At 34.6% G+C, this 16,524-nt stretch overlaps 1 non-coding gene across 1 annotated transcript; it reads left to right on the top strand.

The window, feature by feature from the left end:
- Positions 1-8,310: 8,310 nt before the first annotated feature.
- On the top strand, positions 8,311-8,381 carry Trnag-gcc. Its single transcript has one exon. It is a non-coding gene; the product is annotated as a tRNA-Gly (tRNA).
- Positions 8,382-16,524: the final 8,143 nt, after the last annotated feature.

Here is a 16,524-nt window from a genome sequence, read left to right as displayed (position 1 = left end):
GTTCGAAAAAATAAAAAAAAATCACAAAAAAATATCAAAAATATTTTCTTTGAAAAACACTAATAATTTTCAAAGAAAAGGAAAAAAATAACTCAAAACAGATTTTTTAATATTTTTAAAGAACTGTTTATGCCTTAAATAAAAAAGCTTTTATCCATTTCCAATTGGTTTTTTTGCACAATTCGTCTTAAATTCCCATTTTTTCGATATTCATTTTTTATTTTCAGTTTTTGCCAGCTATATTTATAGACACATTCAAAGATGAAATCTGAGATAGTAGAAATTGCCGTTGTTACTTATCAAAGTAATTTCATTGGTTAAAAAATTATCGTAAGAAGTCATTCAAAGAAACTGGTACTTTCATGTAATATTAATATTTTTTACAAAAGCATTTTAAAACATTTGATACTTTGATTTTTATGCCATCTTCATTCCCCCCCAAGAAGGTCAAATTCCTCCCCAGTGGGGAATTCCTCACCGGTTGAGAAACACTGCTATAGACGAAATCAGTTTGAAATGGTCGCTAGGTAGCCAATGGTGTTAGAAATTACAGCTTTCATGTATTTGAATATTGGAGCTCAGGAAAACAATAAAATGATTATTTGTGATAAAAGTATTGATTGATTAGGTGTACAAAATGTGTGTAAATTGTTATTAAATTAAAAAGTTATTATATGTTAACTATTTCAATTTTAAAGAAAATTAACAAAAAGTATTAAAATCGAGACATTTAGTGTGGGAGCTGTCAAATCTCTCCATCAAATCAACCATCAAAAAGCAGCGTTGAGCTTTCGCTGGATTTGTCCATGGAAAAAAATATTTGTAATTAATTTCGATCAAAAATGGAATTGTTTTTAACTTTTAACAACTCCTACTAAAGTTTTCCCAAGCGACCCGGCTTCACCAATTCTAACAACAATTCTCTTATATTTAGTTGCAATCGAAAAATTTGTCCCATTTAAATGAAAATTAATAGCCTTACGATTACCCTCAATTACCCACCTTTATTCTCCAGTAAAAGTCCACTTCCGTAGTAATTAACCACACTCGCGACCGTCCCCTTGCCTCACCCCATCCAAACTTTCCCATTATTTCCCACCGCGACGACGTGGCCAAGTCGCGCGCCAGTGGCCATTAATTTTCCCGAAAAATTTCAAGAAAATAAAAAAACCACATTAACCTTAACCCTAAACATCGCGTAAATCATAGTCCGAAGCAGAGTCGGTTTGTTTTCGCACGGGGCGTGATACCGTGAAATCGCTCGCAGCCCTGGCGAATTTTGGGCAAAAGGAGGGAAATTACTTTCACGTGTTACACACCCCCCCTCGATCCAAGGTGGACTCGCGGGAGAAACAATTGAAAAATCTGGAAAGAAATAAAAATTTTAAATTGCTTCGCCGGGAAGGGTTTTTTTCTCTCCTGGTTGAAGGGGGGGGGGGGGGGGGGGGGGGGGGGGGAGGGTTTTTCACAAGGGATGGAAATTATTACCAAATAATTGCACCGTTACGATGATTGCGAGGACTGCTTGGCTCGGCCCGCGGTGTAATGGTTATTGCTCCGGGAAAACCCCAAATCATTAGCGTGGACGTGGCCGTGGTTGGGGGGAAGGTGGAGAGTTAAACGGAAGGTAGGTAATTAAAGTGAAACGAGAAAGGGAGAATCAATTAGTTTGTAATTAAAATTTCAGTTTGCTTTGAAATGTATTAAACCTTACCTGAAACGAAAAGTTTTCAAAAAATATCAATGCGTCACTTATTGGGATATCCTTTAGCTTATATTTTATTTTAAATTCTTTTTCAAACAATTTTTGAAATTTTATTCATTGCTACTTTTGTGATAAAATTAAGGCAAAAATGATTTACTTTATTATATGTTTCGTTTCCTTATTTTTATTTGAGCAACTATATTTAAACAGTTTTTTAAAGATGTTATTCAATGAAAGTACTGACAGATTGAAAATGAAACGTTTTTATAAAAGGCATATTCCACCATTTTCGATTCCGATTTTTAACTGATAAGAGTTTGTCTACACTGATTGAATAAATGGTGAATAAATTTAGTAAATGAAGCCGTTCAAAATAAATCTTCAATAAAACTCATAAAATTATTTGCAGATATATATTAAACCAAATCAAATTTCGCTCTATAGAAGAAATATATATGTTAGAGAAGGGATTCACCCATCAATGTTTTTTGGACAAATACACATGGAATTTCCAAAACTTTCCGTAACAAATATATTCAGGCTTGAGCAGGGTTGCCAGGGGACCACATAAATCTGGGAATTTCCGATTTTTTAAATGTCCGCAAGATTAAAGAATGGTAAACCTGTGCCAGATTTCGACTATTTCTTCATTTTCTGCCTATTTAGAACATCTTTTTGATTCTAATGGACAAGTTTAAAAAAAACGAAACATTTAGTTTTTTTTTATTTTAATGAAAATGCAAATTAAACTTTTTAGAGGCTGAAAACTAAATAAACCATCAGAGTTTTACAAACTTTTGAATTAATTAATATCTTTCATCCCCTTCCCCATTTATAATTGTTAGATTTTCATCTGCAAGATTTTTGCAATTTTGACCTGGCAAACCTGGGCTTGAGATGGGCACTATTAAAAAAACAAAATTTTGCAAAATTATCGCAAATGAGCAATTCTCTACCAAAACCAGAAATGGATTTTATCTGTATTTTTTGATTTGGCTCAAACTTTGTGGGGGCCTTCCCTATGACCAAAGAAGCTATTTTGTGTCATTGGTTCACCCATACAAGTCTTCATACAATTTTGGCAGCTGTCCATACAAAAATGGTACGTAAATATTCGAATAACTTAACTTTGAATGAATTTTCTAATCAATTTGGTGTCTTCGGCAAAAATAGGTACACGGAAAAAAATGCCGATTTTATAATTAACATTTTTTTCACAAAAACTCAATTTCCAAAAATACGTATTTTTTGATTTTCGAGATTTTTTTATTTGTTTTAGGGGACAAAAAAATCAAGACTAACATTTTAAAACGGCCAAATATTGAATATTACGCCCATTCAAAATTTTAGTCTTGATTTATTTTGTTTAATATTTTTTTCGAAGAGATAGGAAAATTTCACGAAAGTTTCATGTATTAACATTGAAAATCGGACCATTAGTTGCTAAGATATCGGCATTAGAAAATGGTGGGCTGTTTGGGTGAGACTTAGAAAACTTCAATTTTTGTGTTTCTTTTTGTTTAAGCCGCTTTATCTCAGCAACCAGAGGTCCAGTCTTCAATGTCTCTTAGACAATTTAATAGCAAATTTTCTGAACTTTTCAAAAAAATATTTTTGGAAATGGTCACTCATGGTCACTATTTTTCAAAATTGAAAAACTGCAAATATTTCGCTAAAATCAAACTTTCGGTGGCTATATCTTGAAAACAGAGCCTTTTATAAAACAATCTGTTTGGTACTTTTCGATTGGAAATTTAATTTTACATTAAAAAATTACGTCAAATTTGTTTTTGCATGAAATTTCGATTTTTCCCAAAAAATCACTATTTTTTCAAAAATTCATAACTCGGCGGCAGATTTTTTGACCATGTTTCTCTATGGCTCAAAATTTGCGGGTTTTTGTCCCCTAAAACATATAAAAAATCTCGAAAATCAAAAAATACGTATTTAGGAAATTGAGTTTTTGTAAAAAAAAATGATAATTAAAAAATCTGCAATTATTTTCCATGTACCTATTTTTTCTCAATAGTCCTCAACAATACCTACTACTTTGCCGAAGACACCAAATTGATCAGAAAATTCATTCAAAAGTTACAGATATTCGAATATTTACGTACCATTTTTGTATGGACAGCTGCCAAAATTGTATGGAGACTTGTATGGGTGAACCAATGACACAAACTAGCTTCTTTGGTCATAGGAAAGGCCCCCACAAAGTTTGAGTCAAATAAAAAAAATACAAAAAATAAAAAGGTCGAAATCGGCCAATTTCGTAGAGAGTTGCTCAAATTTTAAAGTATGTTATTTATTTTAAATTAGATTTGAGCATGAGCATGAGCATGAGCATGGTTGACTGGCAATGAGCTGCTACTCCGTTATTGACAGATCAGCTGAAGTTAAACAATAAATCAAAAATGATCAGTGGGAGCCAACCATCCGTTCACTGTTTAACCTCTGAAGATCCCTTAGTCAATACCGGCGCCCTTCGAAGAAGCCTGCAGTTCAACGAAAGGGAGGAATGTTAGTCCGATAGTTGAAGTTGCAGACTCATCAAGCACATAGTTTTTCGTTATATACTTGTTGATACCGCTTGAGACCGTTGAATCCACAGCATCTCCTTCAAGCATCACGTGATTATTATTTTTTTGGCTTACTAGGATACACAGAAAAAAATATTCCTGTAAATTTACATTATTTATCATGTACCAAAAGGTATCATGATAAATGATGTATATTTACATTAGGTTCATTGGAAATTTACACTAGATTCATTGGAAATTTACATTAGTTTTGAAAATTTACATTAGTTTTGGAATTTACATTACTTTTGGAATTTACATTAGTTCAAATCAACTAATTCTGATTGGCCAATGGGAATAAGAAGCTCGACTTGGATTGCAGTAGGAAAGGGGTGTGGCCTATGTTCTATTTTAAAATGGTTGAAGCGGGCAGCAAAAGGAAATTCGGATTTTAAAAAGTTGTTTCACAGGTAGGGGACGCTTTCTCGTCGACGGCCAAGTGGAATAATGCTGGACTGAAATCGAACGGACGACGGGTAGGATATTCGGTGTTACTGCTGCTACCCGCTGCCGACTGAGCCATCTTCGCATTTTATAAACGAGCGGCTAAAGCATCAACTTGTTCAGGTCGAGGCTCAGGTAGTGGGCAAGCGAAATATGAGAGCGATAGAAAGAGAACCAAATATAACTATTTTTAGTTCGGGTAGTTTTGAAGTCAACGTTTGGCAGAAATACATTGGATATATGATTTACATTAAATAGGAATTTACAGGAAGCCGAACACGGGTAGAAATCCATCAGATTTGAGTTTCCATGCTCAAAGTTTCCATTCTATTCATGATTTATAATAGATTTAGATTTACATTGGAGTAATTTCCATGACTTTTTACTCTTTACATCATATTTCAACATTACATTGAGTGAGTTTACATAAGAAACAGTAATTACGTGCTGTGTAAATTTATATATTTTTTTCTGTGTAAGGTATTGGCTTTTCGATGCCTCCCGAGCTACGATGCTATGGGGAGGACTTTCATAACAGACCCGTCGGCGAGCCTTCCGAGTGACGATGCTATGGGAAGGTCTTTTTGGTTAACACACAAAGTCACTCACACACAATTATTTCACTCCACTATTAATTAATCCAAAATGTGCAGTGTCAGTGCGTCTTTCGATCATTATATAGAAATGGCTTTTTCACCATAAAAAATAAAACCTTATTCAAAAAATTATACACAATTTACCCGACGCCGTGCCTTCCGATCAACTATGATATAGGAAGGGCTTTGAAAATCACAAAACAATTAATTAAAAAAAAAATCACAAAAAACACCAATTACTCAACGAAACTTACGCTCAAGACACAAATAATTCAGTAAGTCATGCTATTATTCGATTACCACAATCACTCACCCCATACGAATAGCGACACAAAAGCACACAAAAAAATTAACCTGCATAATCACGATTTCGCGTCCCCACTTCCAGCGCACCAATGATGCTATTATTCGATTACCAAAATCACTCACCCCATACGAACAACGACACAAAAGCACACAAAAAATTCTTATTTATTTTGAATAAGATTTAACACTACCTCCTTAACCTGATAAAAAGTTGTAAACTAACAGGCTCTCGTCACAAATAAACAATCAATTACAATTACAATTAAAAAGTAAGGTGATTTATATTCCGACCGTCTTTCAAAGTTCTCAAAGTTTATGATGTACAATATTCCAATAAAAACAAAGAAGATCTGCCAAATATTTTTTGCTCTTTCTTGACCATTTTTAAAGAGTTGTCTGTTTTAATCTTCTAAAACCATTTTTCAATTGTACGTGGGTAATTCTCCGCCAACTCACACAGCAGTTGCCCCGACCCCTCTTCGACTTGCGTGAAACTTTGTCCTAAGGGGTAACTTTTGCCCCTGATCATGAATCCGAGGTCCATTTTTTATATCTCGTGACGGAGGGGCAATACGACCCCTTCGATTTTTGAACATGCGAAAAAAGAGGTGTTTTCAATTATTTGCAGCCTGAAACGGTGATGGGAAGAAATTTGGTGTCAAGGGGACTTTTATTTAAAATTAGACGCCCAATTGGATGGCGTACTCAGAATTCCGAAAAAACTTAGTTTTCATCGAAAAAAAAACACTAAAAAAGTTTTGAATACTCTGCCATTTTCCGTTACTCGATTTAATTTTTTTTTGGAACGGGTCATTTTATGGGAAGTTGAATGTTTTTTTCGAATCTAGAATCAGAAGGGTCATTTTTTCATTTGGAACAAAATTTTTCATTTTATAATTTGGTGTTGTAGAGCGGACAATTACAACAGTGTTGATTTATAAACATAAGGGGTTTGCTTATAAACGTCACGAGTTAAAAAAAAAAAAAGTTTTGAAAACGTTGGTCGTCGGACGACGAAACAAAGAGAAACGCAAAAAGTAACTTTTTCAAAACTTTTTTTTTTGTAAAATATATTCGTAAATATATATCAAAAAGTTTGTAATTGTCTGCTTTGTAGAACATGGTTACATTCTAAAAAAACAACCCTGCATAGTTTTAAAAAAACACGCAATTTTTAATTTTTTTTTTAAATTTTACAGTCGAGTAACGGAAAATGGCAGAGTTATTCAGAGTACGCCATCAAATCGGACGAACAATTTTACATAAAAGTCCCTTTGACACCAAATTTCTATCGCATCACCGTTTCAGGCTGCAAACCTCTTTTTTCGCATGTTAAAAAATGAAAACGGCTGTACCGCCCCTCCGTCATGAGATAGCAAAAAGCGGACCTCAGATTCATGATCAGGGACAAAAGTTACCCCTTAGGAAAAAGTTTTAAGAAAATTGAATAGGGTCGGGGCAACTTTTCCTGATTTCGTGTGAGTTGGTAAAGAATTACCCACGTATCTTATTTCGTTTTAGAGTGTACTTTTATTTCCCGAATTGTCCTAACCTATACAACTGTGCCAAAGATATAAACACTCTGAGAAATTTCGTTCTCAAGATACAGATTCAAAAATATTTTGATACCATTTGTGTATGGACTGCTTTCTAATTTTATGGACACTTTTATGGGCAAATCAATGAAGAAAAATAGCTTCTTTTTCATAGGGTAGGCCTTTAGAAAGTTTAAGGCAATCAACAAACCAATAATAAAATAAAAAAAACTGATTTCTGGAAGAGTTGAAGAAGTTACCAGATGTACTTTAACTTTCTATCTTCTTAAAGATCCTAAATGAATATATCAAAAAACTGCCCTTCGAGCTTGCCTTTGAGCCATACCACAGCTCTGCAATTAAAACACTTGCGACGCATCCCCACCATCAGACACTCACTAAAATCCATAAGTGGGCCCACATAAAAAGGCAATATTCGGTGCTTTTGTCTCTGGTTTTTCGTGCCCCAAACTGCTCATCGCGGTGGCCAAGCCGGAAAATTGATTTTCCGCGCTCGACCATCCCGGGCGGACCCATTTATTAATATTATCATTATTTTACAACGCACTTTGGAACGCACGTCGCGGAAGAAGAGCTCATTTACTTGCCACTTTGACATGTCGTAAATGGCGCGTCCATAAAGTCGGATCCGCATCCAGACCCTGTTAACTTTATTAATTTTTCATCCCCAAATTCTGGGAATATCTATTCAGAGACCAGGGCCGCACGTGTGAAACTGAGAGAGAAGAAGAAAAAAGCAGAATTAAGCGAATCTCATTTGGCTTAATTAATTAGTTTAGTGACGTGAAAAGGCAAAGTGTCATAAATCAATAACTCGCACCCCTCAACCTCTCCAAAAACATTTTTGCTCTCAATATCAACAAAGAAACGTCACCACGCTCTGCTTTTTGACTCGTCTTTTGTGTCTATTTTTATTGCCATACTGGTATGGCTTACGCTGTAGAGCTCATCTGGTTGCTGATTCGGTTGGGCGAGCTTGGTGGAACACACGGTCATCAAAAGTATGGCAGATTTTTTTTTGTTAGTTCTTCCTTGTCGAAAATCATCTGCTAACAAAAGCTAATGTGGCACTTGTTAGGGGGTCGACCAGAGCTGGTTGCAAAATATCACATTCACTGATACAAGCATCGGTGGTTCAGTGGTAGAATGCTCGCCTGCCACGCGGGCGGCCCGGGTTCGATTCCCGGCCGATGCATTAAACTTTTTTTTCGACATGTTTAAAATACCACTTTTAAAATAGTTGGGATAAGTTGCCGAAATGAGAATAAAAATTGTTAAAATTTGATCAAATCTTTGATTTTCTATGTTCATTATTCATATTTTGACCAAACTGATTTAAATTTATCTATTTTTTGTTTAAAACTTTTTCAATCGATTCCTTGTGTCCAAAAAAAGTTATTTTGCATCATTATTTTCTTCATACAAGCCTCCATCAAAATTTAGGGGCTGTCCATATAAAAATGCTATGAAAACATTCAAAAATCTGTATCTTGGGGGATTTTGTAATTTTTGAAATTAAATATGTTTTTATTGCACTTTCTTATAATAATTACATTTCTTTTACATGCTAAGGCTTAATGCTCTTTATCTTTGCTGTATTTTTCGTTTTATTATTAACTGATCACATTTATTTTATTTACTTCAAATTCTTTTACATATTTGCATTGAATTGAATACATTTGGGTAAAAAATTGAATTAATCAAAATTATTAGAACGAGTAAACTACGAACTGTATTTTAAGATGAATGCTCCAAACGTTCTTAAAAATCCAGTCTTATGAAATAAAAAACTGTCGCCTGATTTACCGATCCAATTTTGGAGGGGGTGACATAAACTTTGAAAAATACTTGCAAAGGCCTAAATGGTTACCCAAGTAACCACAAGCACTAAATCAAAACTCTATATTCACCCTAACTTAGCATTTCCAATGCTGTGTCACTTTATATAATCTTTGTAAATGTTTCGAAACATTATTGTGATGAAACATTATAGCTTACTGTATATTAACATATAGAACATCTATTTAGAGCTTCATAAAAATGACACAAAAGTGTTCCAATACTTTAATAGTAAGCTTTTAATGTTACTATAGAGTTCTCTTTTAATGTATCATAACATTAAATCAACTTCTGAAATGCTTCGAAACTTTGACATTTCTTTAAATGTTTCAAACCACTATATCAACTTTAATGGCAGCAATAAGTGTCATAAAGCATTCCAGCGTAAACATTGAGGAAAATTATGAAGAGCTACTTTTTGGCGCTTTTTGGTATGTAAATTTTGATTTATAAGCATGATTTTTTAAGTAATCATTGAAAAACATCCTTCTGCAGGGTCTGAGTGTTAATTTCAAGGGAAATTGTGGAGATTGGAGTCTTGGCCAGCAGAAATTGAAACACTCCAAAGGACGTCAACGGAAGCAGCACCACGGAATATGTGAGAGTGTTCGAAAGTGTTTTATTTCTAGTGATTGAATTATGATTAAGGAATAACAATCCTTCTTTAGTGAATAATTTGGTGTTTTGTATATTCGAAAAATAAAAAAAGGTGCTCAGAAAACTCATGATGTGTTTAACTGTATTTGAATATCCAAGCGGCATCACGCAAAAATATAAAAAAAACAGAGTTGCTTATTTGGTGCATGGGAAACACTTCAATTTTAATCTCCCCCCAAACATATGTTTCGACAGGAGAGATGGTTGACGCCGAACAACATCTTGGATTATTCATAAACAACCATAGTTCAAATCTTCAAAGTGGAGCATTGCACCAAAAAATATCAACACGAGAGAGAGAGATAGAAAAAAGAGGAAGGAGTGTGAAGTCGAAATGCATATTTTTATCTTCACGCCAAAAACGTCGGTAAAGTAGTATTTTGTTGTTGTTTTAGAGCATAACTCTATATCAACATTTTCAAAGTTACTGTATACCAACTGTTACACCCAGAACTGGGCATCGGCATACGAGAGGATAAAGAGCACGATTCGGTAGTAAAATGGTACTGTGTGCGGACGGAGAGGATAAATCCCGAAATTACCGAGAGTACTTTACTCATGGTTCATTTTCCAAAAAAGTTCATCCATCAAAAAAAAAAAGTACCAGTACCGAGACTCGAACCCAAGAACTTCGGCATATTAAACCGTGCCTTTGCCGTATGGGCCACCATGGTTCGGTGACTAAGTGGCGGTCGTTTGTCCATATAAGCCACTCATAGGATGAACTGTTCCAATGAACGAATGAACACGCGAGAGGACTATACTCTCGCAATATAGCACTTTCCTCACGTTTCTTTTCGTGAGGACTATCCCCTCGTTCTTTAACTTTGGGTGTACCCAAGTAACCGCGGGACACTAAAACGAAACATTAATTCAACTCTATATCAAAATATAGAATAAGCTAATTAGAGTCACATAACTCTATATCTTCTTGTAAAGTGAGATTAAAGCCAAAAGTGGCGACGTTCACCCAAAGTTAAAGAACGAGGGGATAGTCCTCACGAAAAGAAACGTGAGGAAAGTGCTATATTTCGAGAGTATAGTCCTCTCGCGTGTTCATTCGTTCATTGGAACAGTTCATCCTATGAGTGGCTTATATGGACAAACGACCACCACTTAGTCACCGAATCGTGGTGGCCCATACGGCAAAGGCATGGTACAATATGCCGAAGGTCTTGGGTTCGAGTCTCGGTACCGGTACTTTTTTTTTGATAGATGAACTTTTTTGGAAAATGAACCATGAGTAAAGTACTCTCGGTGATTTCGGGATTTATCCTCTCCGTCCGCACACAGTACCATTTTACTACCGAATCGTGCTCTTTATCCTCTCGTATGCCGATGCCCAGTTCTGGGTGTAGAGTTATATTAAATTTAAATGGGAAATCAACCACAAGATCGATATAAAAAAAATATTTTTAAAGGACCTATAAGTTGACTTGGGAACCATGCATGGATTAGAGCAAGATGAAATAAATAAATAGAAAAAAATTATACTATTTAAATCTCAATAAAAATAAATTTAAGAAATTAAATTGTAAATCTTTCATTTCAGAAATACTAAACCTTCCTATAATTTTCAACATAAATATAATTATTATTATTATCATTAATTATCTTTATTGTTACTAAATTCTGCCAAGAACCCGTAATTAAATTTTCCAAAAAGATCAACATCCAATTTCATTCAAAAGAAACCGCAGTTAGTTGACTTTCACCAGAGTCAACTCACATATTGTTTGATTAGGCCGGTCTTGCCGGGCATCGTGACCGCAGGTTGAACACTAAATGACCATCTTAGAAAGGGAAACCATTCTCGGTGCCATATCACTGTCACGGGATCTTTTAATTTGTTTTCACCCTCACAAAAAAACACACACACAAGTTCTACTCGAGTTTTTAAGGGGGGTGGCATAAAATCAACGAACGTTTTGATCTTTTGACCAAAGGTCTTCAAGTAGTTGGCCAAAGTCCGGCCCAAGGTTCTCCATAAGAAAAGGCCAAGATTCAATTATGAGAAAAGTTTTGCCTCCAAATTGTGTACCAGGGATCAGCCAGGATTTCAATTTGCTGTTAAATAAATTTGAATATACCTTCGACTGGCCGCAAGGCGAATTTCAGACAATGAAACTTTGAAGGGGAGGGGAAGGAGAACTGTCCCTTCCGTTTCCGCTGCCAAGTTGGCCAACTTGAACAAAGAATTCCTCCTTGAAGGTATTTGCAGGAAAAGTTAGTCCCCTCTCCCTTCGAAGAAATCCACAGAATGGAACGTGATTTTCGTGACTGAGCCTTAATTAATAGAAAACTCGCTTGATTTTACCTCCAGCTAGTCGCTCTGATTAATTATTAAACGTAACCACTCAATTACCCCTCCAAGAAGTGAAGCTGCTCCTTGTCGGGTAAGAAAAATTAAACAGATTTGCATAAATTTCCTCCCACCGACATCCCTCAACAACCAACCTTTCCCCATCCCACCCTCTTCTCAAGCTTGCCAAACAGATTTTAAGGTGCAAGATAACAATCTCTTAAAAACTCTCCGGCGGAGGAAAAATCGCGAAAAACCGCGCTCAGATTTTCCCGCTAATAAATTATTCCGTTTATTATCGCGTTTTAATGACTTGTTTGTCATTTTTCTTTGCCACCACCGCAACTCAACTCAACTCGTCTCATCTCTCCTCCTGACTGCTGATTCACGGAAGAAAGGTTGAACTTTGGTTTTTCCCTTTTTGCCGGTGGTGGTGGTACCGAAATTAAAAATTTAAATATTTGAGCCCCACCCTGATTAACTTCTTGTGCGCAGTTCTCGGGGTTGTACCTTGAGCCTTGGAGTACAACGCGCTAAAAATTCTTTGATTTCTTTTAATCACGTGGTCTCGGGGAAGGAAAAGCCTTTCGGGGATGAAAATGGATGGAAAAGTTTCTGCCGAGTGTGGGAAAAGTTAGATCAAAAGATTTGCGGCAGGTTTTCGTTTCGAACAGTGCGCGCGTTAAGAATTCAAAAGGTAAATTAATTACACGCCAACAAGTTTTCTGGTAAGAGAAAGAGAGTGTTTTAATCGGATTCTGTTTGAGGGAATGTGAGCGCTTAGATTTGAGTTGAGGTTAGATTTTTTAAGTATTGTGAAAGCAGACAAAAATCAAAATACGAGTTACATGAAAATTCAAAAATCTGTATCTTTTGAAGGAATTTTTTTATTGATTTGGTGTCTTGGGCAAAGTTGTAGGTATGGATAAGGACTACACTGAAAAATATGATATAAGGTAAAATTTTTTTTGATGATTTTTTATTTTACTTTTTGTCACTAAAACTTAATTTACGAAAAAAACACTATTTTTGATTTTTTTTTATTTTCTGATATGTTTTCGGGGACATCAAATGTAAACTTTTCAGAATTTCCTCGAATGGGCAAAAAATCTTTGACTGAGTTATGATTTTTTGAATCAATACTGATTTTTTCAAAAATTCTATATACAGGTCGCAAAAAAAATTACAACAACAACATTTCGATGTTGAATTAAACTTGCAATCAAAAAGTGCTTTAGTGAAATTTTGATAAAGTGCACCGTTTTCATGTCATAGCCATACCCACCCCCAACCCACCTTTTTCTAATGTCGATATCTCAGCAACTAATGGTTTAATTTTCGTGAAAATTTCAGATCTATTCGAAAAAAATGTTTTTAATTTTTTTGAATCAAGGCCAACATTTCAAAAGGCCCGTAATATTGAATAAGCCCTTTTGAAGTGTTAGTCTTGGTTCAAAAAAATTTAAAGGTATTTTTTTCGAAAAGATCAGAAAATTTCACGCATGTTTCATGTTTAAACATTGAAATTTGGACCATTATTTGGTCATAGATTTTTTGCCCATTCTGAAAAATTCTGAAAAGTTGACATTTGATGTCCCCTAAAACATATGAGCAACTCTCTACGAAATCGGCCGATTTCGACCATTTTTATTTTTTGTATTTTTTTATTTGCCTTAAACTTTGTGGGGGCCTTCCCTATGACCAAATAAGCTATTTTGCGTCATTGGTTCACCCATACAAGTCTCCATACAATTTTGGCTGCTGTCCATACTAATATAGTATGTAAATATTCAAACAGCTGTAACTTTTGAGTGAATTTTCTGATCAATTTGGTGTCTTTGGCAAAGTTGTAGGTATTGTTGAGGAATTTTGAGAAAAAAAATAGGTACACGGAATTTTTTTTTTGCAGATTTTGTTATCAGCTTTTTTTTCACTAAAACTCAATTTCCCAAAATACGTATTTTTTTGATTTTCGAGATTTTTTGATATGTTTTAGGGGACAAAAATCCGCAACTTTTGAGCCATAGAGAAACATGGTCAAAAAATCTGCCGTCGAGTTATGAATTTTTGAAAAAAACAGTGATTTTTGGAAAAAAAATCGAAGTTTCATGCAAAAACAAGTTTGACATTATTTTTTAATGCAAAATTGAATTTTCAATTGAAAAGTACTTTACAGATTTTTTGATAAAGGGCTCCGTTTTCAAGATATAGCCACCGAAAATTTGATTTTAGCGAAATATTTGCAGTTTTTCAATTTTTAAAAATAGTGACCATGAGTGACTATTTCTAAAAATATTTTTTTTTAGAAGTTCAGAAAATTTGCTATAAAATTGTCTAAGAGACATTGAAGATTGGACCTCGGGTTGCTGAGATAGAGCCATTTTAAGAAAAAGAAACACGAAAATTGAAGTTTTCTTAATCTCTCCAAAACAACCCACCATTTTCTAATGTCGATATCTCAGCAATTAATTGTCCGATTATCAATGTTAATAAATGAAACATTCGTGAAATTTTCCGATCTTTTCGAAAAAAATATTATAAAATTTTTAAATCAAGACTAACATTTTAAAAGGGCCAAATATTGAATATTATGCCCATCTAAAATGCTAGTCTTGATTGAAAAATTTTCAAAATATTTTTTTCGAAAAGATCGGAAAATCTCACGAATTTCTCATGTAATAAAATTGAAAATCGGACCATTATTTGCTGAGATATGGTCATTAGAAAATGGTGGGTTGTTTTGGTGAGATTAAGAAAACTTCAATTTTCGTGTTTCTTTTTCTTAAAGCGGCTCTATCTCAGCAACCCGAGGTCCAATCTTTAATGTCTCTGAGACAATTTTATAGCAATTTTTTTGAACTTTTCAAAAAAAACGTTACTTAATCCACCTTTAGGTGGTTGGTGCTTTCCTCACATTCATAAAGTCAATTCATTCAGTAAAAATAGCAACATTCCCCCTTAACATGTTTAACAAATCAACTTTATTACTCATTTCTTTTGATAGGGTTCGCTGACCTTCAATATTTCTGGCTCATCGGCAAGATCTGATAAAAAACTTTTCAACGATAGTTCGCATGGAAGATTCAGACAATATTTATATCACAATATCTGAAATCCGGCCTCCAAAATGTGTATGAATAACACATAAGTGCTAATAACTTTTGATTTGGTTGTCAGATCTGCGATGTTTTAGGCTCATTTGAAAGGTCTTTCGATTATCTAACTAACGACAAGTCGCATGATGGACCCGGACATCATTTTCATTGAAATATCTGAGATCCGGCCTACAAAAAGTGTATAAGTAACACTTAAGTGCTAATAACTTTTGATAGGGTTGTCAGAGCTTCAATGTATTGAACTCATTGGAAAGGTATATTCAAAACCATGATAGGTTTTGTTGCAAAAACCACCCTTTTTAAAATCTTCCGGACATTAGCCAAAATCTTTTTTTTTAGCATAACTTTTGAAGTACTTAACTAAACTTGCTGATTTTAAATAGAGACCTATGGGACCCCAAGACGGATCGAATGAGACCAATACGGTCAAAATCCGTTAATCCAGTCCGGAGATAATCGAGTGACAATTTTTTTGTCCACCCACCTACACACATCCACACAGACATTTGCTCAGGACATGATTCTGAGTCGATATGTATACGTGAAGGTGGGTCTACGAGGTCAAATTAAAAAGTTCATTTTTCGAGTGATTTTATAGCCTTTCCTCAGTAAGGTGAGGAAGGCAAAAATATTTTTAGAAACGGTCACTCATGATCACTATTTTTAAAAATTGAAAAACTGCAATATTTCGCTAAAATCAAACTTTCGGTGGCTATATCTTGAAAACGGAGCCCTTTATCAAAAAATCTGTACAGTACTTTTCGATTGCAAATTCAATTTTGCGTTAAAAAATAATGTCAAACTGGTTTTTGCATAAAACTTCGATTTTTTCCAAAAATCACTATTTTTCAAAAATTCATAACTCGGCCGCAGATTTTTTGACCATGTTTCTCTATGGCTCAAAAGTTGCGGATTGTTGTCCCCTAAAACATATAAAAAAATCTCGAAAATCAAAAAAATACGTATTTTGGAAAATGAGTTTTAGTGAAAAAAAAGTTGATTAAAAAATCTGCAAATTTTTTTTTTCCTTATCTATACCTACAACTTTTCCGAAAACACCAAAAAAGTTTCAACCAGATTAAAAAATACAAAAAATGTTAAATTAAGAAAAAACGGAAAAAAACATTTAAAAAAAAGCAGCTCCAGATTTTATTTGAACTGCCAATTTGTGGCCACCTATGTCGAAATATCTTTTTTAATGGCCAATATATAACACGAAGTAGATGATAGTCATATGGCAAAACCTGGTATGGATCGGTAAATGTTTCCCCAGCGGAACCTTCCGTAAAGGTACCGGCCACTCCTTTTTGTTGTGAGCACCGGCCACTCCCGATTGTGGTCAATCAATACCTTAACAAATAGGTCCAAACCCCATTGTCCAACTTGAGGTGATGTGATGAAACTTTAATCGGTACTGACTTTCT

The sequence above is a fragment of the Culex quinquefasciatus genome, chromosome 1 (assembly GCF_015732765.1).
Source record: "Culex quinquefasciatus strain JHB chromosome 1, VPISU_Cqui_1.0_pri_paternal, whole genome shotgun sequence".
Lineage (NCBI taxonomy): Eukaryota > Metazoa > Arthropoda > Insecta > Diptera > Culicidae > Culex > Culex quinquefasciatus.
Note: the sequence above shows the minus strand (reverse complement) of the source record. Positions and strands in the feature narration are given on the sequence as shown.